The sequence below is a fragment of the Pelmatolapia mariae genome, linkage group LG14 (assembly GCF_036321145.2).
Source record: "Pelmatolapia mariae isolate MD_Pm_ZW linkage group LG14, Pm_UMD_F_2, whole genome shotgun sequence".
Taxonomy (NCBI): domain Eukaryota; kingdom Metazoa; phylum Chordata; class Actinopteri; order Cichliformes; family Cichlidae; genus Pelmatolapia; species Pelmatolapia mariae.
Window position 1 is genome coordinate 14,129,622 of NC_086239.1, and position 27,781 is coordinate 14,157,402.

General features: G+C 37.8%; 1 long non-coding RNA gene across 2 annotated transcripts in view; it reads right to left on the reverse strand.

Moving 5' to 3' along the window:
• Positions 1-1,090: 1,090 nt before the first annotated feature.
• Positions 1,091-27,781, reverse strand: part of LOC134641557 (uncharacterized) — a 122,085-nt gene continuing 95,394 nt past the window's right edge. Inside the window, exons 3-6 of one of the 2 annotated variants that reach the window (XR_010095545.1) lie at positions 12,148-12,201; positions 7,933-7,953; positions 1,401-1,786; positions 1,091-1,315 (exon numbers count right to left, since the gene is read on the reverse strand). This is a non-coding gene — a long non-coding RNA (uncharacterized LOC134641557). Of the gene's footprint in view, positions 1,787-7,932; positions 7,954-12,147; positions 12,202-27,781 lie in introns of both variants that reach the window. The other variant, XR_010095544.1, reaches the window with a different exon arrangement.

Genomic DNA, 27,781 nt, shown 5'->3' on the forward strand with positions numbered 1-27,781 from the left:
TGTATATTTGACTTTCTCTAATAAGTTCAAGTTATTGACTTACCTGAGCAATATGAAAGAGCAGTTTGTTATTAAAGACGGGATTTTTCTCAAATAGAGTAAACATGACAAAAGCAGGAATAGTTGTTCGTCTATGCGTATATGTTCTCATAAATTATCAGTACAGGTTCAAAATGGAAAAAGAAAACAAAAAGTCATAGGAATTATATCACTGGTTTACACAGAGCATTCATTTCTGCCAGATTTTCTAAATCGATCAGCTCATAAGCTTAAAGAATGAGTAATTCTCTGTTTTGTCTTTGTCTATCATTTCACTATGTTACTCCAGTCATTCTTAGGTGACCTTTATGTTGCAGAAATACATTGTACAGAAATAAAAGTCAATTTCTCTTCAAAATAAAGTATGTATTGTAACTGTGCAGGTCTAGGATATGATAAAGGCCAAAATCAACATGTTGTATTGGATTTTTAGGTATGGTATACTTCACAAACAATGTAGGTGTGAAAGTCATCCTGTTTACACATGCAATTTTTTTTTTTACTTCACATGATCACATTCCCAATTTCTCTGTATTTTTGTCTGTAATGATTAGAACAGAACACATTTTTTTAATTTGGTTGCTTTGCAGAACAAATAAATAAACATATAATGAAAAGCTGCATTAAGAGCACAGCAAGCATTACAGTGATGCAGAGTGATGCCTAATAATCTCTGACTTCCAAATGCAGCTGCACTTACTGCTATGTATATTATTCCATATTAATGAAGGTCAGATAAAAAAATAATGCTGCTCACTGTCAATATTCATGCTGCACCCCACATTCGCCAACAATAAAGCTGGGAAATAACAGCAGACAAAATCAGGAAATTGTGTCTTTGACCACCAGACTGTTTGTTTAATAATGCATCCTGTCAATAGTAAGTCATATACATGCACTGATTCTTTATTTATGTGAGGAGTGTTAACACACACACACAACTCGAGGGTGAAAAACAACTTTTTTGTATGAAAGTTAATCAAATAGAATATAGTAAGTGTTTATTTATTGAGAACATATAAATATTGTATTAATACCACTGCCAGTGGAGAAGCAGTGTACATTTGCAGGTAAACATACATTAAGTGTAAGTATCTAGGCAGCAAAAGGACACATGTTGGGTTATTCAATTCAGCTGAAAGACCCCAGAGACAAAGGCAGGTTTGCAAATTTTATTATCTGCAGCAAGGAACTCGAACACAAGAGCTTTGAGGCAGGCAAGCATTACTGTTGTAAGAGTGTCTTTTCAGGAACTGGGCAGCATTTCACCAGAGGACTGCCAGAGTGGAGAGGACAGGTTAGTAAAGAACTAATGTGATTTGCCGCTGTTATACAATTTGAGAGCAGATTTGTGTTCTTACTTGAATCTCTTCATGTAGCTGCTGATGGGGGAGACACGCAAGGATTTCCAGAGGGTGAGATTGGTGAAGAGTGGACAGGCAAGTAAATAAAATATTTCTTTGTTTGCAGGGTCCAGCCAGGAATCAAACCAGAAGAATAACTAGGAGATAGGCTGAGAGAGCAGTCAGGGAACTGCAAAAGAGTGATAAGATCATAGTAACTGAGCCTGATTACTCCCACACAGGCGTCAACAATCTGGACGAGAATGGAGGTTCCAGCCGGTCCTTAAATCCAGAGAAGTAATGAGTAGAGAGGAACAGGTGTACCCACTGGACCCATGAGGCAGGAGCAGCCCCACCCACTGGTGATGCTGAGAACCAGAGCCAGAGCCTCTCCCAAATGCCAACTGAAAAAAAGATAAAAAGTGAAAGAGACAGAGAGGGAAAGATAAAAAACAAGCGCAAGAGGGAGAGAGAAGCAACATCTGCCAGGACCATGACATGCTGACACGTTTTTTGATGAGGAAAAGCTAAATCACATCAGCAGTCTCTCTAGCCATGAGTCTATTTTCAATTCCTCCTAATGCAAAATAACTGTCTTACAGTTCCTGTCGTCAACTCTGGTTGATGTAAAGACTACTAGTATACAAACACATAGATGTAACCAAAAATACCAGTTTTAACTGCAGCTGCAAAATGTACCTGGCATCAGTAAGCTTAATCAGCATTTTGTTAGCTTGTCTGGCAAGCCACTGGCTGTAACAGACATTTATTGATATTTTAAAAATTTCTTCACTGCAGCATAATAAAAAAAAGAACTCGCACAGCAGTGACATGAACTGTTTATCCACCCTCCAACTCTGAGTTTTTAGCTGACAGTCAAAAGCCCTCTCACTCTCTTTTCATGCTTTCTGCCTTTTATTGTGAAAATGCCAACTAGACTCAGGAGGTAGAGGTTGAAGGGTCGAGTGACCCCAGTGGAAATGGCAGTTTCACAGATGCCAATGTGTTGTGGCAGGTTTAAAAATACACATATTAGCATGCATGCGTGCCTGTCCACAGCATGTTTAGGGTTGCTTTGCCCCATTTTTGTTGTACCTATATAACTTCATATACAAATTTTAAAATCAGGTGCCAACATGAGCATTCATCTGTGCTTGGACTTTGTGTGTGGTCCAAACCCCCTGTTATTTTGCCAGATGCTACCTCCTCTTTATCCAATATGTTTCCTCCTTGGTGTCTTTTTTTGTCACTCAGCTGTTACTTGTCATTTTTGTCTTTATATATATGAAGACATTTATGAAGCGATATATATATAGACAACCGTTCTACCCACTGAACATGATTGACATATAGTATGGTTATTTTCCGGGTTTGTTTTATTTGTGATGCTCCCTGCACATTGTGTAATGTAAAGGATGGATGGGTGTGTGCTATAATCAATCAATCCATGAACCATGATTTATATTGCAAACCCTCCTGTTTCTGTGTGTTTTCATGTCAGAGCTCAGTGTTGCATATCCCGATGTTAGTAATTTAATTATACCCTGTGCACAGTTCATTCAGCAAATATTTAATTCGGCAGCAAGTATATAGAAGCTGAAAGATTCATTTATGCAGGTGACAGCAAGTATATGTCATCTTTCTTCCGTTTCTTCAAATTAACATTTAATTCCTAAATGTTGGTTCTAGTCTGTATAAAGTAATTATAATTTTGTCACACTTATAAAATGTAGACAATTATCAGGTTCTCAGCTTCTCAGGCTATCATTCAGGATTTGAATCTGTGCTGTATGCTCCAGGGACAGGTGAACCCTTCTCAGCTTGTAAAATATGGGCACATATGCACACAGACACACCTCCGTTACAGACTTTGGTCAGAACAGCAATTATTGTCTCACCATACCATTTCATAGTTGTAATGATTATGTAGTACCAACTGTTCTCTGACCCACACGGACTGAATCTTTGTTGCTATCAGACACAAAATGGCTACTCTCATATGGAGGTCAACTGATATGAGGGTAAGCATTCAGGCACAAAATGACCACTGTTGAAATGTGGATAAGTAGGCTGACCTTAGATAAATTTGCTCCCGGGCACTAGCTTGAGAAAATGTTTTTCTTAGCATATTTATCTGAGGATTTGTGGAGGACACAAAACCTTGGTACAAAAACTCAGAGGCACCCAGCATAAGTGAAAACATTCAAATACACATCCTACTAAATGTGTATAGGATGTATTACAACTGCTATTGTTATTCTGCCTGGCTCAGTTGGTATTTTTCAGTCATCCGTGGCAGCAATAGTTGGGGTTGGTACCCCACTGAGGACAACCTCAGTTCTCCAACCTGAATGACAAAATAAGCTGTCATTTCCTTCCAAAATGACCCATATGACCCATAATGACCAGTGCTGTCAGGTTTATTGTGTCCTCACCTGGGGAGTTAAATTGTAACCTTACTAAACAAGTGTCAACAGCTGCAGTTTGACTCAGGGGGATTGCAAATACGAGCACTGATATACACTGGCAGGGAATTTATCCCCAGAACTAACTTGATCTGAGTCTGCATTTTTGTGCGGGCACACTTTTCCTGAAGTACTTGTTAGATTATGGTCCCGGAAGTCCACTTTTACTGAAATGACCTGAAATATGATGTCTTATTAGATGCCAAACCACTGCGGAATAAAGTTCACGTTACAAATATAACACAAGTGGTAGTTATATTTGATTGACCAACACAGCATGTTGGCAGATTACAGTGAATTTTGCAATGCACTGCTGCATGACAGACCAGATTCTACACAGCCAATGTGGTGGCTAATGAGAGGGCTGTGTCATGCAGTGCTGTTGTGTGACTCTAGCAAAAAACTGTTTTATTTATTTGGGTGTCAAAATAGTTTTTCTTGCCCTGGTGACAACAGTAGCTGGAGACATGTTTTTAGTTGGGTTGAGTCAGTGCTTCGAAGATTTCAGATTTTACTTTGAAAGTTGGGCGCTTGTTCAGTCAGTATTGCTACAGCTACTTTTCTTTTGGTTCACTGATGAAAGGCGGAAGGATACTCAACATGGTTTTGTGAAAGTATGTGAATGTTTTGGTAAGTGACCATGCAGATAGGTGATAAAATTATGATAGTCGGCCATTAATTGTCAGGATATGCTGAAGTTTAAGGGTAAAAGCTAAAATGCTGTGCACCAGTTTTACTGCCAAAGGAAATACAAGCCTGGTTCCTGCAAAGATAAGACTGTCTTTGGTTCTCCTTCATTACTACATAGTGAACCTAAACAGTAAAGGTTACTAATGAGCTAATGAGCAAGGCTAAGGAAGATTCAGCAGAATTATGAAGTGCTGAAGAATTTTAGAAAAGTTACTGTAAATGCAAACTCTGTGAAGAAGTAGTAGATTATGATTTAACAACAACAAATAACAAATATTGAAAATTACTGAAAATGTGTAAGTTGAACAAAAAGATTTTGAGAATTGTATGAATTTCAGTTGGTTTTTCTTTTTTAATTATTATTATATTATTTTTTTAGCCTTTATCTAGAGAGGACAGTGTAGAAAGGAGAGTGAGAGAGAACAGGGGGAAGACATGCAGTAAATAGCCTCAGGGCTGACTCAAACCCAGAACTTGTAATACAATATCCTACTCAATCCAGTACACTATACCATCACACTAGTGAAACTAACTTTCACATATATCAGCCCACATGCACTAATGTGAGCCGTTGCATGTTCTCCCCATGTATGCATGGGTTGTCTCCAGCTACTCCAGCTTCTTAACCCAGTCCAAATACATGCATGGGGTTAGATTAATAGCTGATTTTAAATTGGGTGTGAATTTGAGCATGAATCATTGTCACTTTGTGTTAGCCCAATGATAGACTGGTAACCTGTCCAGGGTGGCCTGTGACTGATGGGATAGGTTCCAGCCCCCCTGCGACCTTGAGTTAGATAAGTGGAAGAAAATGGTTGGATGAAAACTTGATATATGTGGTGTATACTACTGTATTGTGATCCACTGTGGGATTCCTACACCAGTTTATGAATTTGTTTCCCCCATGGTCATTAAAGTTGTTATATAAAGTGTAGAAATGAATCCTTGCTTTTTGAAAAAATATTTTAGATCTTACACTGATAATCTGTTAAACCTGTTTTACAACCTTTCATTCAGTTTCATCACTTAGTGAATAATTCTTTCTGTATTCTCTCTTTTTGTTGGTTGGTTAATTGTTTGGCTGGTTTGCAGGAATGGAAAATAACTGGCATACATATTGACGAAATGTGAGATAGATAGCATTTAATTTAACCTCCATCCGTTTTCTTCCGGTTAATTTTATCTATGCAATAAAATATCAATTTCATCTAATTCCTAAGTTATCACTTGCGTCCAAATTAACCATTAAGCCTAATAAGTAAATATTTCATTTTTGGCATGTGTATCGCCTTCGTTTGCAACATGATCAGATAAACTAACTGTGAAAAGAAGCAGACTTATTGATGTGAAAGAGTAATAAAGACTCTAAATGCCAATCATAGCTACAGATTACATCAACATCTGTTGTCTTTGGTCTGCTCTATAGTTGCACTCGATATAAGAAAAAACCTTCTGTTGCAACACTCTGAATGACCACTTCATGTCATGTTCATAATCAAGTGAATTAGATTTAGCAAAAAGTATGTAAGATCAACCGGATAAAAGAGAAATATAAAATTAGAGTTTGGCTCAATAAATCAATTAAACAATAATAATAATAAATTGATCACTGATAAATCACAAATTGAATTTATAAATGTAAATACTTGACATGTTTTGTGTCACGTGTCCACAACAGGACCTCACTGTCACTCATGTGTATAGGAAAATAACGTGTACAATATCACCAATCCCATGTGCATTTTTTCCCCCGTTACTTTCAAGAAAAACAAAAGGAAGCACGTCCCTGACTTTCAATCAAATCAACTTTTAATGAAACTGTAAAGTTCAAAAGAAACAAGGGATTTTTTTAAAGAGCAACTACATATCCATATCGTCTCGGAGCAGACTTAAACTCTATGCACGACTGCTCTTCTAAAATCTCAGAGGAGATATGGGTGAATGGGAACAAGTCTGGTTGACAGAATGGCGCAGTGTAAAGGAAAAGTGAAGTGTGTGTGTGACAGGGTAATGTAATTTGCTTTTGTTTAACCCTGAGCTGTAGGGTCTCTTGTTTTAATAGAGTAGTAGATTAGTTTTGCAAACTCACGTAATTAGGTAAGTGATAAAGCATACTCTGGTATTTCTATTCTGCCATTATAGTGCTGTCTCCCTCTCCCTCTCTCTGTCTTTCTCTCTCTCCCTCTCTCTGGCAGAAACACACAGATATTCATACTCTCGAAACACGTATATATTATATATATTCAGGAGATTATGGGAAAAAAAATATATTGTTCTTGCTTTGAGCCAAAAGATCATCCTTTATCTCCCCCAGTATCCCATGATAAAGGCTGGGTGTTGTTTCTTGCTCATTAGTTTTCTTCGCTTCTTCCCGTACGTCTTTCTGCTCCATTCTTACATCAGTAAACAGTCTGGGCATAAATCCATCGTCCACAATGTCTACCGTTCACAGGCAGACAAATTCACATCTGCTTTTTTAAAAGGAAATTGCAATTCTGAGAACATGCAAGTCTATCACACTTAAATTAAATACACATGCTATGCCTTGCATTAAATTCATTGAGGAGTAATGAGATTTGCCAAGTAATCAAATAAATGCTTATGTTGCAAATTTACCATAAGAAATGCTCTCAAACAGACACAAATATGCTGTATGAGAGCGTTTAAGCATTTTATTCTACATTATTCATAGTATTGAAAAAGGAAATCACTTTAGAGAGAAAAGAAAATAAAAGAAAATGAAAGAGAGAGAGAAACAGAGATAACATTGCTATGGTTATTGCTGGTATTGCCCACAAGCACCATCTGCTAGAACACAGGGTCACAGCACACCTCCGCTTAGGTAGGCTCCCAAGGTGAAGTGTGTGTGTGTGTGTGTTCCCTTATATATTCACCTTGTGCATGTTTGGGCATCAGGGTTTGCTTTACAAATAAGTATGAAATTCATAAATATTGAGTTATTTAGTGCAGTGCTTCTCTATAATAAACAAAAATTAGCCAATGTTACTGTTCTAAAAAGAAGACAGGTTAAGGTAAGGTTAAGTTCCCTGAATAGACCCATATAGACATTAGTTTGATAACAATCAGGTCCAGAATAACTTCAGAACTTACATTTACCAGTACCACAGAAGAAATTTCACTTGAATTTGTTTCAGATACCAGCATGACAATGTCATTTGCTAGTTTCATTGGCGATGTCATTTCCAGGCTTGCAATGTTGTCTGAAGTCCAACATAGTGTTGGTAGTTATGTGGCTGTATCCATGTACGGAGAACGGGTACCGAGTAGGCTAGCAGTTATGAGTAGCACAAACGGTTAATACCATAAGAGGCAAACAGTGAGAAAAGAAGAAAAAACAATAGAACACAGTTTTGTCTTGTTAATACATAACTGACCTCTTTTTTTCCTGTTTGTGGCTGCACGGAGAACGAGGGTAGAGGGGAAATAATGGAAAAGAGAAGCAATGTATGATTAAAAATGGAAGTAAGATTTTTAAAAAACCAGTGAAAAAAAGAACTGAGTGTGAAAAAGGGAGACCAACCAGGCTGCCAATCAGATAAAATGATGCAGGCTGCAAAATGACCGGCTTCAGATATATTCATAGTTCATCCAGCATATGGCAAGCTTTCCAAGTTAAGTATAAACACAGCTGCAGAGATACGTATGTGTGCGCTTGTGTCTACATTTGTATGTGTCTGCGTGTTGCGTCGATGTCACAAGGTAAGCTGGGACATGAGAGACGCTGTCAGCAAGCTCAGCGGGGGTGTGTCAAGACATTCCTACTCAAAAATCAAACCTGTGTTTTAAAGGCATCAAGTACAAATGAGTTTGATGGAGGGGTCACAGCTGCATGAGCACATATGCATTCCTATACATGCCAGCACACAAAAACTGCACATTGATACAAACACACACATAGAGCTCATCTGCTGAAAGCTCGTGCAGCTGCACTCCAGACAGCAGTTTGCTAGAGAACAAGATCGGAGAAAACTTTATCTTATGTAAGTTGTCTGTGTTACTACACATTCATGGGCACACAAACCCTCGAGCTGAACTTGAAAATCATAAAATGCACTTGAAATGCTGTCAGTGTTAACAAAACAACGTAATATCATAAAAAAGTTGGCTTTGGAAATTTGGCTTCAGAAAATCCCTAATCCATACTCTGCTGGCATTCTTTTCAAGTCATTTTAGAAGAGATATGCACCAGTGTGCCATGCCAACACATAGAAACGCAAGGACTTGGGGAAAAAAAGCAACAACAAAGGAAAACATCCAATCCTATTTCTCACCTCATTTCTCACTATAATGCACCATGAAGATAACCTTGCAAAAGTTGCAAGTAATTGATGTTCATGTGAATAAGAGTGCCGTTCAAAGAGCAATTAATTTTCTCGTGAGAAAATGGTTCTTAATTGCACTAGCAGTGTGTTGGCTTGGGTTATTTAAAGTTAACTTCACAAATATATTTTACTTTGCTAAAATAAAGTACTTTTAGCTAAACTATTGCTGAAGTATACTAAAGTAGGCCAGTGTTTCTTAGTCTATTTCTTGTCTCTGTTAGCCTCTAACTAGCTGTTTACCCATTTCTTATAAGGGTGTTATGTAGTTTTTCACTCTGGTTTCATTTCTTTCTCAGTTTGCTGAAGTAGCTAAAAAAAAGCACTTAAAGTTTTCACTGAGTGAAAATAGCCACTTATTGACAATTTCATCCAGCTAGCTGCTGCCTCATGTCTTTCACATCCTTTTTAACAAATCCATGTTATTTTATTTCTGCTTCTCCTTAATGCATAGCCCCCAGTTGTCACTTTTAATTTTGTCTTTTATCCTACTTTTGTCTTTTTCTTTTCTTTCACCTTCTGCATTGAACAGGAAACATGACTGTCCAGTGTTTCCAGAATTTCTTTCACGGTATTACAAGAGCGGCGTACCCTGACTTCAGTGTTAAATCCAGCTGAAAAAGAAGCGTAATCATATCAGTGCTGAGCAGCAAAGTGGGTTATTTGACAGCAGAAAGAGAGACTGAAAGGGACAAGAGCCAGCCTCATTGCTGCTACAGGGAAAAGCTAATTCTGCTCTTTCAAAGGGCATGAAAAGAACGACACAGGAGAAGAGAAGAGAGTCGGTGAACAGATCTGTTCAATTCCATCTTACAGTCTACACCGGACATGTGCAAGAGGGATTAACCAGGATAATAAAGGGTTGTAATGGTGGAAATTTTAGAGAATCAAAGCATGGGGCTGAGTGTGCCACAGAGGACAAATAGACTGAAAGGACAGGGAAGACAGACAGTTAAGAGTTTGACTATCCAGCTCCATCTTCTCTGCAACTCTTATTAAAAAGCTTGAGTAGGAAAGATTCTGGAGAGTAGAGCTCATTCTTCATTTTGCTGCAGTCTCAACTGAACGGCCTTCAGTACAACTGTGCCTCTAAGCCCTGATCCTTTGGTGAATAGACTGAATTTACAACAGCAGACATAATTAATACCCAGTTGAACTGACAGGAAAAAATGATTCTTGAAAGAAAAATAATAAAGGTAAGTAGAACGACATGAAGGATATAAGGTTGAAAAGTTGCATTCCAGTATGTTCTGCTGAGTTGCACAGAGTCAGTGCAGTCTATTGATGGAAGGAGGAACGCTAACTAGCTCCATATCATCACTTTTTTAAATTTGAGGTCAGATACCTAGAGTTTGGGAAAATTGAGAAAAAAAGTTAAACTACTGATTAGTGAGTCATATGTATAATTGAAAAAAAAACCATGAGAATCCCAGTTCTATTTAATAGCATTAATTGAAAATGTAAATAGATAGAACTAATCAATGGACAGAAAATTGTTTAAAACAGCCTTGCATTGCCATTTGGGAGCACAGATTGTTTATAAAAAATGGATGTTGCCTCAGGGCCTAAGAAGTAAAGCCAATGTGAAAAGTGTTGAATTGTATAAAACCCTATGAGAAAATTACTCTACTACTCAATTGATCTATGGTCCAAGTAACTCTTTGCTGATAAGTTTCAATTTTTGTTTACTAGTTTGAACACAACTTGATCCTTTGTTCACTTATAAATTATCCCAATTGGAGTAAATTAGATAACAAAGCAGGAAATGCTTATGACTGACAACCTTTTGGCATCCTGCTGTAACAGTAAAACAGGTGACACTCCAGACCTGTCACACACAAACACTGTGTCAACAGATTTAAAAAAATTAACATGCACCTTTTTTTTTTGTTTTACTGTAATAAGAAACACTACAAGAAGACATTTGACACCGTCAAAATTATTTTTTAATCACTTTTAACCTTTGTTTTAACAACATTTCACCAATTTTACCTGTAAAGTAAGCACTCCTTAGATAATATATATCCTGTAATTGGATTCAGCGCTGTTAAATTTTCTGCCCCAACAGAACCCCTGAGCTGGGAAGAACTTGATGGGAAAGGCTGGAAGGGTTTCAGGGTTTGATATAATAAATCTACCACAAATTATCATTAGGGCTGGAAGGTTTTGCTTCAACACATGTTTTATTTACAAACACAGATGATGTAAATGAGCACATCTGCCAATGAATTAATTTGACTGACTGCAGACTGCCAATTAAGTCCTGATGGTGGACTATGTAAAACATTGCACATGTCTGGAAAGCCAAAGAGTTCCTGGGATATATATTTTTTTACTTGTTTTGTGGTTCTGTGTAGCTAAACTGTAAAGAGCATGTTTAATTCTTGCTCTCTGTGGTTTCAGTGTCATAACACTACAGAGGTTTCTTAAATTTCAATGTCTAAACTCTAACACTTGCCTTCTCTGTCTTTTTGTCTGATATAATGAAACAGTTATGTATACACAAACAGCTCCCCACCCCCCTACCCCCCACTAAAATCTCTTGGATTTCTGTCAGATAGTGTTGGCAACCCTAACTCCACCACGCTAACAATGTCTGCTATGAATAGAAATAATTGCCATGCCTACAACAGTGCCACAAATTCTACACCTGCTTCTCCCACACCTTAAATCACAGATGCAATTACCTGTGCTACAGTGGTCGGTCAGCAAAGATATATCACTTTTAGCAGCCATGCATGCAAGTTTTGGTTTTCTTCTTCTATTTTTCACACAGGCACATCTGAAGCTAAAATGTTATGCATCTTTTGTTGGTTGTCTGTCATTTTTGGGTAATGTTTAGCTTCACTATTAGGCTGCTATTTAATCAGATTTTATCATTTTATAGCTAGGCCTGAATCAACAGCAAAAAGAGATCAATAGATTTTTTTTTTCATCTTCAAAGCAGGCAGGAGAATCTTTACAATGGCGTATCATCAACTTTTCAAAATATGACTATATGAAACTTGCATCATTTCATACTCATTACTGTTGAAAGAAGATATGAGAAGATGGATATACTAAATTGTAAAGAACACAAAGAACACGCGATTTTTAACTATATTAGGAGTGACTTCAGAATAAATCTGAAACAAAAGGGGGAACTAATGCTATTTCTCAAAGAAGTCAACAGCGGGATGGATATTTCAGTAGTAATTATTTTACACATCTTTGCAGCTGATTCAGACACACAGAACAGAACACCATTACTGCACAAAATCTTTCACAAACCTGGGACAGAAGTTAATGACTTGCTGCTGGAAGAAGAGAGGGTTGGGTCTTTTCCTGAGACAGAGACACAGAGTGAGGAATGAGAATGATTAGAAAGGACAGATTGAGCGAAACTGAAATGGCAGCAAGAAAGTGAAGCAGGGACACGAAAAAAGAAGAGGAACAGTGATAAACACATGAATTGTGGGAAAGAGACAGGAGAGACAGTCAAAGAGAATGATTATATATAGAAGCAGTGAAGGGGCAGACAGGTTGGCAAAGGAAAAGACAAGAAAAGGAGACACAGTGAATGAGCGGTATGCCTTCTCCATGACAGAAACAAATATGTGGTGAAGAAAGCAGATGAACAGCAGACATCAAAAAGCTAGGTATGCAGGTGAAGATCTCTACTAATCATTAGAGTGCAGTCACTCTCACACGCACAAAACAGCATCTCTATAACAAGCCCTGTATCTACAAATCATTAGCATGTGTAAAATGGAAGAGAACGGGCGTTTAGGACAGAGAAAAAATACAGACGTGCATGTCAGGTCAGCTGTTTCATCATACTCAGGTGTTTAGTTTGAAAGCAAAAGAAACTAAAACTAAAACATTTGTGTTTTTATTACAGACAAAAGGACAGTACAGTAGCAGTCCCAATCTGACATGCTAGAACTTACTATTATTTATTTTTCATTTTAATTTTGTAGGCTTAACTCATAAAAAATGACAAGGTTAATGCAGTAGTTATGTTATACTTTTTTGAGCTATTTGCAATGTTGTCCTTTCTGTTCTATTAGGTTCTCTGTTAAGCTCACGTGGAAAGTGCCCCCTAGTGTGACCAGTCAGTTTTCAGAGAACCAGGTTTACTCTAGTAACCAAATATTTTGAAGGCACTCCTCATTTGGTTAAATCAAATGAATGAATAGATAAATAGGGTCTATAGAACAAACTATTTTATCTTTCCTATGGGATTGTTAAAAAAGAGTGGGACATTAATTTTAAGGAATGGAGGCAATATGTTTTCATATTTATATACTGTATATGATAGTTGATGAGCATTCCGCAGTTTTTTAATTGTCCATTATCATTTATGTAATACATCAGACATTAATTGAATTCAGTTCAGTTCAATTTTATTTATATAGCACCAAATCACAACAACAGTTGCCAAAAAGTGCACATCAATACACACAGACATATTTGCCACAAGACAAATGAGTACAGCATGTCTCAAAGCCATATGAATCTTGTCTTTTGACCATGAGACAAAGCTTTGGCACTTGTTCACAAAAGTTAATGAGCTTTAACCCACACTTCGTCAGGGCTTCATCAGCTAAATTTGTCTGTATTTTCAGGCTGTTTTTCTTCTCTCGCAGTAAGGCTGACCTGTTCAAATAATTACTTTAGTGGTCATAGCACACCGACAGTCCAAAGACAATTCCCTTTACAATTGTAAGAACAAAAGCTACAGGGACACACCAGAAAAAGTGTACAGTCTGGAATAGCCAAGCAACATAATCTTGTGATTAGTTTGATAATGTACTGTACATAAATGAATTTCATAACAGTCCAATTCTGCAACAGAAACATATGTGAAATACAAATAATTTCATCTTATATTAAAAAACAAATGATTAAAATTTAACTAAAATAGTTCGCAGAAATTCTCTCCAGTACTTTTCAGGGTTAGTACATGCAATACTCTTGTGGATGTTTGCATCAGACTGTATATGACTGTTTAATCAACACATTCCTACTGCTTTGCTTTCTAGACATAAATCATAGTGTTTTTAAGTAACCTGGATTAAGGATTTCAGTTAGAAGGAAGGATTTTAATTAATGCTAGTAAGAACTTCTGAACTTCTATAACAAGTGATAAGATTGATGAAGATGCTAAAAGAGTATGAATATTGAAAATCCGGTTGCAACTACAACTAAGGAGAAACAAATATACAAATAGCTCAAACTGAGTGTTCATTCCAGTACCACTATTTCAGCCTCACTGTCTTGCCTGATTGTAACTCCATGCTCTACTTACCCATACAATTAAATCAGGATCAGTTCTCACAATTAAAAGGAAATAAACCTAAACCTAATTTAGTTTTTCCTGCACAGACTGTCTCCAGCAATTTGAATGTAACTATACTGGACTGAAGCAGTGTGCATGTTTAAAAATGTCACTGTAAAATATATCTACATTGTTAAGGCTCAAGGTCATTGCACAGACTCCCACATGTCTATTTTGCAAGCTAATTATTCTGTGTAGCCTGTTGCCCCAATTGGCGCCTGCACTTGTCCTTCACCCTGAATTTCACTCCTGGATTGCTCCTCCTTCGCCCCACCCTTGGATACAATCAGTTGGACACATCTCCAGTTGTTTGCACCAACCAGCGTGCAACATTATTTGTCACAGCTGTTATGATGATGAATGTCAATTTGTTATTTTTAGAATGACCAGCTCCCTGCTGTTTCTCTTCCTTGTGTTTTTCTGCCTAAAAGAAATAGCATTAATTGTGTTTGGCCTGTGACCTGGCCGGTTCACTCATGTTCATTTATTTAGAGTTTAGTATTCTAATCGTGTAACAAACCTGTGACAAACAAGAGGTGCTTGTCTAAGTCTGGAGGCAAGTATAACTCACTGCACGCAAAAACAAAAAGCATAACAACAAAAACTTTAGGCTGTGACTAGATTTAGTAGCGCTACTCTTCTTTTCTTTGTTTTCTTTTTTTCTTATTTTCATGAAACATCAAAAAGTAATATTTCTAACTCTAATGGCATGTTTTATGTAATGTGTTTACTGGCTATGACTTACAAAAAATAATCAGCATTCGCCCTTGACATGTGAAGTAAAAGTTCTTGTATTTATAACATATTTATTGATGTAGTGTAGCTACAAATCCCCTGGGGGTTGCTTTAGGATGGACATTCATTGAAAAAAGCTACCAAATCAAACATACAGAGCTACCCACTGTGGGGACGCTTTTGGAATAAGTGACCAGCCAAAAGTACCTTACTTTTTTAATTTAAGTTTTGTTAAGTTTTACAATTGTTCAGTGTCTGTTATTTTACATGATTACTAACTAAATGCTAGCACGATCTGTACTGTTTCAAAATAGTCAATTTACATGAAGTCAAAACAAGTGAGCTCTCCCATCTACTTTACATTTGTACAAATTACACATTAATTAGTATGAGGAACCAAACCCTTTAAATGCTTTTAGATTCTACATACTTCTACAGGGGCTACATTCATTAAGTTTCATAAGAAACAGTAAATCATAATTAATGTCAGGCTTATTTTGACTGTTTTATAACATATTCCTTAGTTCTGTTGGCAATATGCTGCACTGATTAAAATGAGAGAAAAACTGAAACAGTATCCCAGTATTGTGCTTTAATCAGTGCTAACTGCTCCAAATCTGACCCTGTTGACACTAAAACAATTCATCAACTCATTAACAGATGTATTTATAACCAGTAAGAAGGAAAATACAGTTTTCTCACATGACCTTAAAACATACCATTATACAGTATATGCTACCTCTTTAAAACTGATTGTCAGTTGATCCGTGATGGACTGGCGACCTGCTTAGTGTGTCCTCTGCCTTTTGCCCACTGTCAGTCCCCATGTAACCTTAACTGGATAAGCAGAAAATCCAGTTCAGAAAATAAAAATTGAAGGATGGGCGACTACTACTCTCAATACATGTATAGTATGTGTGGGTGTGCGAAGGTTCATGTGCATACGGACGATTCTAGAAGTATTTTATGGGCTTCATCCAACACAGAGAGTTCACTGTATAGGTTACTGAGGTTCAAGCTTATATCCTTGTTAAATGTTTTATGAGAAAGGCCGAGAAGTCACGCGTATTACCTTCACAATTCTGTGAGTAAGAAAGACTGAGCCATGTATTCAGCTGAAGATGGGGTCCAGTTTCTCTGGCTGCTTCTTCATTAACCAGAATAACCTAAAAGATAATGCATTATTTGACTTTGCTTGTATCCATATTTTTTCATGTTTCAATTAATTGATTGGTTTTTTTTTATCAAACCTATCTTTTTATACCATTTTATCTACAGTTTCTACCGTAACAGAAAATACTGCACAAATGCATGAGCTATAATGTTGGTAGTCCATCCATCCAGCCATCGTCCAGTATTCTGAATGCATAAATATAATGAATGTACTTGTTACTTTTTAAAAATTTTTAATTTAAATTTTTGTAAAACTTTTTTTTGGGTTAGGGTTAGGGTGCTTTCTGTTCCATTAGCTCTTTGGGAGCCTAAGAGTTCAAATGCTTCTTTTATGTCCTGATGAGTATAAATGTATTTTATTTCAAATTAAGGAGAAGTTGGAAAAAGGAAATTTTATTTTGATATTTTATTTAAAATGTATGAATTTTACTTAATTGTTTATAAAGACCCCAAAGTCCACCAGGAGTTATACTGATCATGCCTCAAATCTGCTGCGATTAAAATACCACCAAACCATTTACACAGTGAACATCACATGACTGCCTGTGCGCCTCTGCTAGTGACTCTGCTTACTCTTAAAGCACAGTGAGTGTTTTAGTATGCCAGATGCAGCCTATAGTCAGGCCACAGCCCTACAAACCTTTAAAACAAGTGAATGGCAAAAGAGCAAAAAGCAAATGGTTTTGTGAACAGTGAAATAGACCCGTATGAACAGAGTACTTGTCCTTATCCCTGAAAGCTAACGAACATTGGTGTTGCTGTGTACCCAAACAGAGTCGGGTATACAGACATCAGTGCTCTTTTCCAAATCAGAAGAAATGTGATGCATCTTTTTGTGCAATTTTGACAGAAACTTAGTGAATCCTGATGAAGTTGGAGTAAATAGATATCAAACAGCATTTACTGACTGTAACTAAAATTACTGCCTTGCATGAAAAAGAAAAAAAACATTCAGAACCAACTAAGTCTAAACTGAGAAAATGTACACAAAAAATTAAAGACTTGTACATATTATACTTCATTTAGAAAAATAAATCAAGAATCAATATCCCTTGGATATACTGATTTGTGTGTTTTCACTGCATTTTGCTACCAAGCTGGCCATTTACAGTTGTTGTGGTCTACAGTGCACCATTTAGTAACACTCCTGGAGAGGTGCACGTCAGGCTAATTTGATTGGCACAGAATCAAATACATCTGAGACTGATTGATCAGCCACCGGTCATGGCCAATCACCTGAAAGCTGTCGGAGTGCGGTCACAAGCCAATTGATCTCTATATCTCAATTTTATTTATTTATTTTTTTTTAGCATGGCTTCAATCCAACTAACCCCCCCCCCCCCAAAAAAGCTAAACGATTATAAACACAAAGTAACATTATATAAAATAAGAATAAAATGATGACAATAAAAGTCAGCTTAGATGGATACATACAAAATAACTTAAAAAAAATACAAAGATCAAGAATGAAATGGAGAAAATGATGTGAAACATTTAAAGTGGAACATAGGAGAGAGTGAGACGGCTAGATTTTTTTTTTTTTTTTTTGCAATAAGACCCAAATGAGAAATTTCTTTTCTTGCCCTGTGTCCCTGGCTCATTAAAACATATCACTACTCTTGTCATGGGGACCCAGTAGGAACACGTCTGTGGCATATTCAGGTTAGTGACCATTAAAAATATTAAGCTAGAAGAAACGGGGGGATAAAGATAAGACGGATCAGAAAGGACAGAAAAGGCAGAAGGGATGTTGAGGCAGACATGCATTGGGTGAGAAAGAAGTCTGCATTTTATTGCCGAGCTTCATCTATCTGCCTCCTTCAGTCTCCTCGATTCTTCTCCTCGTTTGCTGCCATAGGGGGTAATGTAGCATGAAATATGTACTTAAAGCCAAGCTCAGGTGCTGCCATAAAAAGAATAAGAGACTGTCTGGATCCACGTGCGTGTGTGTCCATGTTTGTGTGTGTGTGCGTGTATGTGTGTAAGCAACTCTACTGTGCGTGTATATGCATATGTGTAAGCACTGTAGCATGTATTTAATTTCCTCACATGATTTGCATAAAGGCTGTGTGAACGTACTGCAGAGGATTCAGATGTGAGAGACAGCAGCAGTAGTTTTGCGTCTGTGTTTGCATATGTGCATGTATGTGTCCGAAAGCATGTGAGAAAAAGACTCACCTACCATTTCTCATCCACACGTTGCAGGACACCGATTACTCCTCTGTGTTAACTAAAGGTGTGAAGGCATTAACATAAACTGAAACACACATACTCGGGTGTGAAATTACCTGTTTTTATTGCAATTCAGTGAGGAAGGTGAAGACAGGCGTTGGCACAAATTTATGCTTTGTCACCTTCTGTGAATAAATTGAATAAAGGTTTTTGCACTGCAATTGCAGCAAGTGGCAACCTTCTAAAATTAAGCCAAAATGGGTGTGCCAAAAACTGCAGTTCCTCAAACGGCCACTTGAGGCTGAGTGTAAAAGTGAGCAAATCTGCAAAGACACCAGTGTTAAATGTAGTCATTATTTGGTACAAAAAGGTCTCTACATCTATTTTTTTTTCTATTGTTAACTGTACTCCCTTATTTTGTTTTTCTTTTTGAATACTTCTTCTTTCAGCGACTCCCTTTAGGGGATGCCACAGAGGATCAACTGTCTCCATCTTTCTATCCTTAGCATCCTCATCTGTCACACCACCCCTGTACATGTGTTCTCTGTGGTCTTCATGTTTTCCTCCTGCTTGGTAGCTCCATATTCAACACCTTTTGTCCAATGTATCCTCTGCAAGTGTTCAAACAATCTAAGCCTTTCCTTTGCAACTTTGTCTCCAAACTGCTCAACCTGAGCTATCTCGCTGATGAACTTTTTTCTAATGCTGTCCCTCTTGGTCACTCCCGATGAAATTCTTACCGTCTTCACCTCTTCCACCTCCATCTCTTCCTCCTGTCGTTTTGTTAGTGCCACTTTCTCTAAACCATGTATAACCATCTTATAAACGTTCCTATTCACTCTTGATGCTATCCTTCAGTCTACAATAACTCCTAACACTTGTCTCCACCTGCTTCACCTGTGATTGTCCTCTCTTTGTCACTGCACTGCACTGTCCGCTGTCTTGGATGATCCCAGGTATTTAAATCCTTTGTATTTGTTTTTAACCACCTCACCTATTTAAGGTTTGCATTATTATATTCATTTACACTTTGACTGACAAAAAGATGCTGACATAGGCAGTTAGAGCCAGGATATCTCTGTTAAGGGGCGTCCACAGAGGAAGTGATTCCCTCAGATGTATTTATTTACACCACTGAAATATATCAGTCAATTGCACCTTTCACTCTCATTGATCACATTCCTTCCTGTTGAGAATAGTGTAACTCAGGACCTACCCACTTTGCATCGCCAGTCTGTCGTCACTTGAAATTGCTGAATGTTATTGACTTTCTAGACTTTGCCTCAAGCTTACTGAAGCCACTAAACTGAACCTTTTAACTTTTGGAGAATCCATCCATACAGAGAGTTTAGAAACCATTGAATCTTACAATACGCCTTTGAAGTGTAGGAAAAAGTCAGATTACCTGAAGGAAGGAGACACGGAGAGAACAAATTCCACACAGAAAGGCCTTTGGTATGAGGTGACAGCACTCTATTTTTGGTACATTCATCTTTACTTTATATTTGAACAAATATTTGCAGCTATCTGTGTCTGCCCATGCACATATAGAGTCTACATATCTGCCTTGTTAACCCAGCATGCTAACGTTACCTGATGATTTGACAATCCACCCCTTTGTCCAAATTCAGTTACTTCTACTGTAGATTACAAAAAAGATGGCAGTGGTTAAAATGATGATGGTTTGAGGCTTCAAAAACACACCATTACAAAGGAGTGGGTGATGTCACGGCAACACACTAAACCTGAATGTTCACTTTTAGCATCTTAACATTCACTTTGGATTGTGTTCAAATTTATATTTAACTCAAACAGATGTGTGAAAACAAAAATTTACCTTTTGTGGGGGGGTTACATGTAACTATTATTGCTTGGCAACTACACTGTAATGACAAGATTTCCTAGTATTTCTGTCGGTTGCCTGGCAACTTCATAGAGGTAACTAGCTCCAGGATGTCACTAGACATAGAGTGAAGAAAATATAGCACATAACTCCACATAAAACCACAACATGTCATTTTCAGAGGTTTAGAGCTGCTTGCAGGCATATTTTTTGAGCTCTGCTGTGAGCCAGACTAGTTGTTTGTAACTGCTTTAAGACTGAAGCAAACTTAAGCTAATCATCTGCTAGCTCCACAAACATAACAGCGGTAAGCTTATTTATGTTCTTGTCTGTCTGGGCCAAAACAAGAAAGACTTATTGCCAAAAAATATCAAAGTTTACTTCACAAAAGAGTGTTTAGATACCTAAACATAATCTAAAATAATCTTAGACATGACAATTTTTTTTTTAAATGTCCTCCTTTGGAAAGGCAAACAACCCATTCTTATGTAGAAATAAGACCAGTAGTTGCAGCAAAACCATGCTCTGTGAAACTTTCTGTGAGGAAGTAAAGACTGACTCAGAATGACACTTAAATGGGAATGACCCTAACTGAAGGTCAAATTCTCCAAGACATAGGTGCACCTCCGAATCGCCCTTCACCTTCCCACACCGCCACCCTAATTTGTCCTCCTCCCACATCCAGTTCCAGGAACTTCCTTTTAATAAACTGCTGCTGTCATTTATCTTTTCAGTTATCCATCCATCTATCCACTAATTTATCCAGTCCTCTTCTCCATCCTTGCCTCGTCTTCTCCATCCTTGCTATCTGATTTCCAGATAGCCTACCTCTCAGTTTGCTCAGACTTGACTCATTCCAGCTACAAAGAGAAAACTCCAAATCACTATTGATTCCACTCTCATGAAAAATACATTTTGCGCATTAGGATTCAGTCTCGGCCCTCTTTCTGTATGCCCACTGCGTCTGGTCATATCCTAATCTCCACCCTCTATTCCTCCGCCCCTCCTATGCCCTCTTCACAGTAGGTGAGGGGTATATTTTGCTTCCATACATCTGCCGAGACTTCTGTCTTCTGATCGATCTCTAGCTTCAGCTCTCCAGGTCCATTAGGACGAGTGTTTATGCTGGAAATATCAATACTTTTACTCCTCTGTCTCTGTCTCTGTCTATCCCCCTATCCTTTTTATACTCAACTCTTTCCCTCCCACTTCTAAGTTCCCTACCCTCCCTGGTTATACCCCTCACCATCATGATTTACTTTTCCCACTTTGACACTCAGAATTTTATTTCTTCAAAATAGCTTTGCCTCTATTTCCCTATTTTTCTTAATATTACTGTCTGTTTGTTTTCTCTCCTCTCATTCAGCCTAAATTGTCTAAAACTGTTAGTACTGAAATTGCTTTTCCCCACAAGGGGCTGAAAAAATAGATAGTGTAGCTTTTGTCACAAACTTTAACTCTTTCTATTGTAATCGAAGACTGACCAAACATTCATAAAAACACAAACACAAGCACAAAACATATGCAGTTTTCTGTATCCCAGCAGCTGTTTAGGATGTATTTAGCCTGTCATTTCCATTGGATAAGCTTGTTTCTGTTTGCTAGCCAATTTGTCCTGGCTTTTGGTAGCTACATCCTGTCTCTATATCTTTATGACACTTCAATTTGCAGTGTTTTTCCAATTCCTGCATGACTCCTTCCAGAATAGAGTCATACTGACTATTGCCTTTATAAATTCCACCTGCAAGCCCACCTATGACGAAATAAAATCACATATTAAACATGAGAAGGAAGAGCAGCATAAGGAAACAATACATATGAGTGGGGGATTGCTCATATTAGAAATCTGTACATCCACACACAAAATTGCTGTCCACCAGTTTTTCATTGTCAGCATGTTCTCCCTCTAACATTCAGCTACTATTGCGGTCTTCAGGGTATAAAAAAGCAGTTTGTTAAGATAAAGATAGCTCCAAAAAAGACACAGAAAAAGAGCCAATTACAAGACTGTCAGATTTAAATATAACGCAACATGTGCATTGTTTTTACAACAATGATGTAAAGAACATGATTGAAACAAAGTTTTTGGATTGGTTCAGAAATAACTAAGAAAAGAGAAGAAAACTAAAATAATTGCTCGAATAACATCGTCTTTATGTACTGTTCTGTGCAAAAGTCCTTTCATGGAGCTGGACTTTCTTATCATTTTAAAGTGGTCTTGGACAATAGTTCTCCAGGCTTTCTGAAGGTCTTTTATGTGGACACAGGCTGTTTTTTACATTTTTGGTTCAGTCTTTGTACCTGACCATTTTAAAAACACTGACCTATGAAATACACAATCATAGAAAAGCAACTATAAACCTGAATTGTGTCTACACATAACAAGCAACTTAGCCATTAACCAATTTTAAACTGCAACTTTAGGCACTTTTTTACTAGCCTGTCACAAAAAAATGTAATTTGTTTTCATTTCTTTTGTTGAACCTAATAAAAATGCCAAAGATAACGCAGCTCGACAGGAATAAAGTAGTTTTTTGATATCAACAAGGTGATTCTGAAAAAGCTATTAGCTGAAAACTTGGCATATCTCGGCATTCTGTACAGTGAATCCTTAAAAAATGTGAGAGTGGAAAAATGGAGGAGAAAAGAACTACCAAAAAATTACAATAAATAAATAAAAACAGATGAATAGTACCTGAAAGTAATTTTGTAAAACTGTTCACTGAAGCCTCATCAGATATGGTCTCAGTGGAAGGATGGCTGTCAAGAAGCCATTCTTAAGGAAGGATAACAGAAAAGGCTGAGATGTGCGTAAAAAACTGGACTGTCTTGGTTCGGGCTGCATTTCAGCCAGTTATATTTGAGATCTTGTTATAATTGATGGAATTATGAACTCAGAAAACTACTGTCAGATTTTGATCCACCATGCAGTACCATCTAAAAAAACATCTGACTGGCAACAGCTTCATTTTTCAGCATGGCAATAATTAGAAACACACTGCCAGTGCAGTAAAAGCATGCCTGAATATACAAACACACAATGGACTAGACTCCCCAGAGCCCAGACCTCAACATTACTGAAGCAGCGTGGCATCATCTTGTGAAATTGTTCCTTTATACGCTTTGTAGATTTATCCAAATTCTGTTTGGACATTTTCAATAAATCACTGCATCCATTTCCCATTTTCCAAGAAAAACATAAAGACATGGGGATGGCTCAAAACTTTTGCACAGTCCTATAAATTGCAGTATGAAAACAATGATTAGTACAGTTTGCTCTAAATGTGGTTTAGGTAATAAATGTGACTTTTATGAAGCGACTATAATATCGTGTAAGAGCCAAGATGGAAAACGTTAACAGAAACTTTCCTCAGTGTGTAAAGAGGTTCTTGTGGGATGTACTTGAAAGAAAATACTTCGAAAAAGTAACTGCAACTTTTGTTTGTTTGTTTGCTTGATTGTTTGTATATTTGTTTCTTTAGTTTGAGCCCTTGTAGCCTGCAATTTAAGGATAAGTGATAAGTGCATCTACCACAGATGGTTTAGACATGCACGTATTCTCCCAAACATACAATGGCCAACAACATTTATCTCTGTCAGAGTTTCTAATTGCAGTATTTATCATCTAATCACAGCAGGACATCAGGAAGTGACAGGGCTAGAAGCACAACAAAAAGCCCTCTTCTTTTGGCTCTTTGTGTTTGCAGTCACACGTGATTTTGTTTGTACCGAGTGAGCAAATGCCATAACAGCGCCTTCATTAAATATAATCGAAATGATCAGAGAACAGATTGAAAAAATTTACATGCAACCATAGGTGCCAAAAATCATCTGAATGTAGATCATCTGGAGCTGTGGTGATGGGAAGGTTAAGAAGCCTGCTGGAATATCTAATCCAGCCCTTCCATTTTCTACCTATAAGTTTATGTTTCCAGTGCTTATCATGACATACATAAGGCTCCCCAATCCATCTATCGCTGCTGATATCGGCACACCATTTTACTATACAGAGACAGGATCATCTTTTCTTTATATGTGTCCACATGTGCACAAACATGTGTTTTTGTGTTTCCCTGCTTACAACACATTTGGCTCCTCCAGTGTCAGACCTGTTCTTATCACTGACTGGAATACCAACTCAACAATCCTTATAGTGTAATAGAGAGACAGACATCAGGCAATGCACAGGGAATAGTAAAGGGAAAAGACAAAGACTGAGAAGTAAAGAGACAAAATAAAGTTATTTCATTATGTCTCTGAAAGATTGCAGGGTATTTTTTTCTTGTTTCTTTTCTGTTTTTGTTTTGTTTGCCATTATCCTTTTCCTATCTAGCTCGCTGTGGATATTAAGGGCGGCTCTAAACCCCTGGACATGGATAAGGACATAATGTAACCCTGCTGTGGAAAATACATATTCTGTTGTAAATTAGCTATATATGAACATTTTCAAGGAAACATAGCTGCACAGGGAGCAAGTAAGAGAATGTGTGTTCTGCTGGCTGTGTGTGTGTGTGTGTGTGTGTGTGTGTGTGTGTGTGTGTGTGTGTGTGTGTGTGTGTGTGTGTGTGTGTGTGTGTGTGTGTGTGATCTTCAGACAAAGAGCGAGAGAGAAAAAGAGAGATATTAGAGTAGCTTCGTGACAAGGACAAATGCATCTACGTGGACTGACTTTTTTCACCTTTTTCCCGTTCCATTTATGATAATATTCAATATCTATTAATTTAATGGGAAACGTCTTTTTTGTCTCTATTTCCTAAGATCTCACAATCCCCTGTCCCCCCCTCCTCACCCAGCTCCCTCCAAGGTTCTCTATCAAAATTCATCACCGACTACCGTCTACCTTTTCTACCGTCTCCCTGTAGATCTCCTTCTCCCTCCCCACAATCTGTTCTTGTGCTCTGTATCCACTCCCCCTCCCCTTCTGTTCTCCCAGTCTATAAGGCATAACCAGCCTCTTGTGTCAGGGTTGGCTTGGCTTTGGTGTTCTGCTACTTGTTTCTCCTCTTCCTTCTCCCACCGCCTGGGTTTTGTTCCCTCAGCCTCTAATCGGCTTTTCCGGGTTTGGGTTTGTCTCTTCCTAACTTTACCCTCTCTCGTTGCCACAGGATTATCCCTGTCAAAGTGGCTGGAGTTCCTGGCTTGACGAGTGAGTCTATCTGCGTGTGAGGGATATTCCTGCATGTGTATGTCCACACGCATATGCATCTTTGTTCTTCTTTTTTTGTTGTTGTTCTTGTTTGTGGGGGATTTTTTCCCCCCTTTTGCAACCCTGATCCTCTGTAATCACTGTGAGACAATCCTGTAATACCCCATAGGTTCAAAGGCTCATCTGTAAGTGTGTGAGAAATAGACTATGTGTGACAGAGATGTTTACTCTTTTAACTCTTTTGACTTTGAAGCACCCTTCAAACATATATTCCATTAAAAAGAAAGTATGCAGCCATGCTAGTGGCATCATGTCATAACCATCCTCATGTGGCGATGCTTTGAGATAAACACTAACGTAAACACCGCTAAACTCTGGCAAACTCAGTTTACTAAGTTGGCTTATTATTTCCAAATTAGCACTGAACATAAAGTAAAGCTGGGGTGATAGAAATGTCTACAGTCTTGCCGTCATTTAGGCATAAAACACAGCTTTGGCTAAATTAAAACACTGACTTAGTGATGGCTGTAGATGAGAAGTTGGAGGATCATCAAATTTATTCCAATTAATCATCCAGGGAACAAGGCAACCATGATGCCCCTGCACTGTTGACACCATAATCAAAAGGTAATGCTTAAACTGAACAGACAAAGGGGTGGTCAAATAATCGTAGCAGTTTGATCTATGCAGCTGATCAACCACATGGCGCTACAACTCTGAGCAGGAAGAAAACAGAAGGGTTGGCAGCCATTTGGGGACTGGCATTTAGTCTCCGCGTCTCCCTTCTTCTTTTGTTCCTCTCTTTCAGCTCATTTCCATCCCTCCATCCCCTCTTTATTTAACTGGCTGTCTGTAAAGGTCCTGCTGTCAGCCTCCACCTGTCCCTGTCACCATAAACAAAGACAACCAAGAGACACAGCACTCTCCCTGTTCTCTCCGGTGTCTGCTCCCTTTTCTTCCCTGTCTTCTTCTCTAACTTTTATTTTCTCCTCTCTTGATTTTCTCTTCCCCTTCTTTGCCTTGCACCGCCCCTTACTCTTTACTACTGTCCCCTTGTTTCTCACTCATAAAAATATCATTTTTGGTTTTTCCTTCATCTTGGCCTTATGACAAATAAATATATATATATATATATATATATATATATATATATATATATGTACACCCTGTCAGCTGGTTGCTTTCAATATATAGGAAAAAGTGTTTCTGTTCACCTCCTTCTGTCCTGTTTATCTCTCTCTATTTGCAGTTACCAGACCCCCTGAATAATTCAACAAGTCTTTTCTGTCCTTATAAGTTGTGAAACTGACCGAAAATATAATGAGCTTATATGTGCATAAAAGAAGACAACAGTGCATTCATCTCAGTCGTGCCCTTTTTCTACTGTTAAGTCCAGATTTTTATATTCCAGCCTCCTTTACCACGTACAGAGCCTCAGCAGACTGCAAATGTCTGCATTATGCAAATCACTTCCTGCCCGCACAAACAAGCCGGGACCAATCAATGTCAATCCCCATTCCCTCGGCCAATCAATGTCATTCCCTCTCCTACAAAACTGGGTCTAATCGAAAGGCATTGTTCCTCAGGTCCTGCATGCTAAATTAGGAGGGCCAGCGTGTCTAAAATTCTCACATTCCACACTGTACCACATAACTTCAAGAGCCATCAGTGTATAACAGGAGCAGATGAGGGAGAACATGATGCCTTAAGACTCTGAGACAAGAGACAGCAATCCAGTTTTGGAAGCTTTTTCAAATACTGGCAAGTAGGAAATTATACAAGGACATCCAGGGGACAACCTTTTTCCCTAGGGTGTTAATGACACTAGTACTGGTGTTTGCATTAATGAACTCAAGTCTTCCAGCATCTTGTTTGTTTCACATGTCTGAAACCTGCAGATGATCAATCAAATCCATAATCCCAGCTCTAATGCATATATCACACAACTTTTGTAGTCAGGTGTTGATTTTGTGTATCAAAGTGCATTACGATTCATTACAGGCGATTCGTGTCTTACTCATCATTGCATCTTCTGTTTAAAGGTTTATCCTTCCTATTGAATCAAAGAGAGAAGACATATATGGTGTCTATTTACAAAACTCTACTGCAAAGATTGCTTACTAACTTACAGTGTCAGGTCACAGGACATATTAACATTAGATGTACCTCTTTATTCACACTCGACTTGAAAAAAACTGTATATAAGTACACTGCTGCCAATGAAAGAGAATGAAAGAGAGATCTCAATGTCAGTGAGATTACCTACTTAGATTATGGATGTAATCATAATAATAAAAATAATCATAATAAAAAAAAAACAACCAAACATAATTTCTCCTTAAGCACAGATCCAGAAAATGCTGCTCAGACCCAAAGACACTATCAAGTAGGGAGAAATTATTAAATAAATTATTTTATGTATTATTGTTTCCCCTTGAACGTCCCATTTTTTTGTTAGTTTGTTTGCTTGCTTTGTTGTAATTGTCAAAAGGAAAATACGCAAAGGTTGTGACAA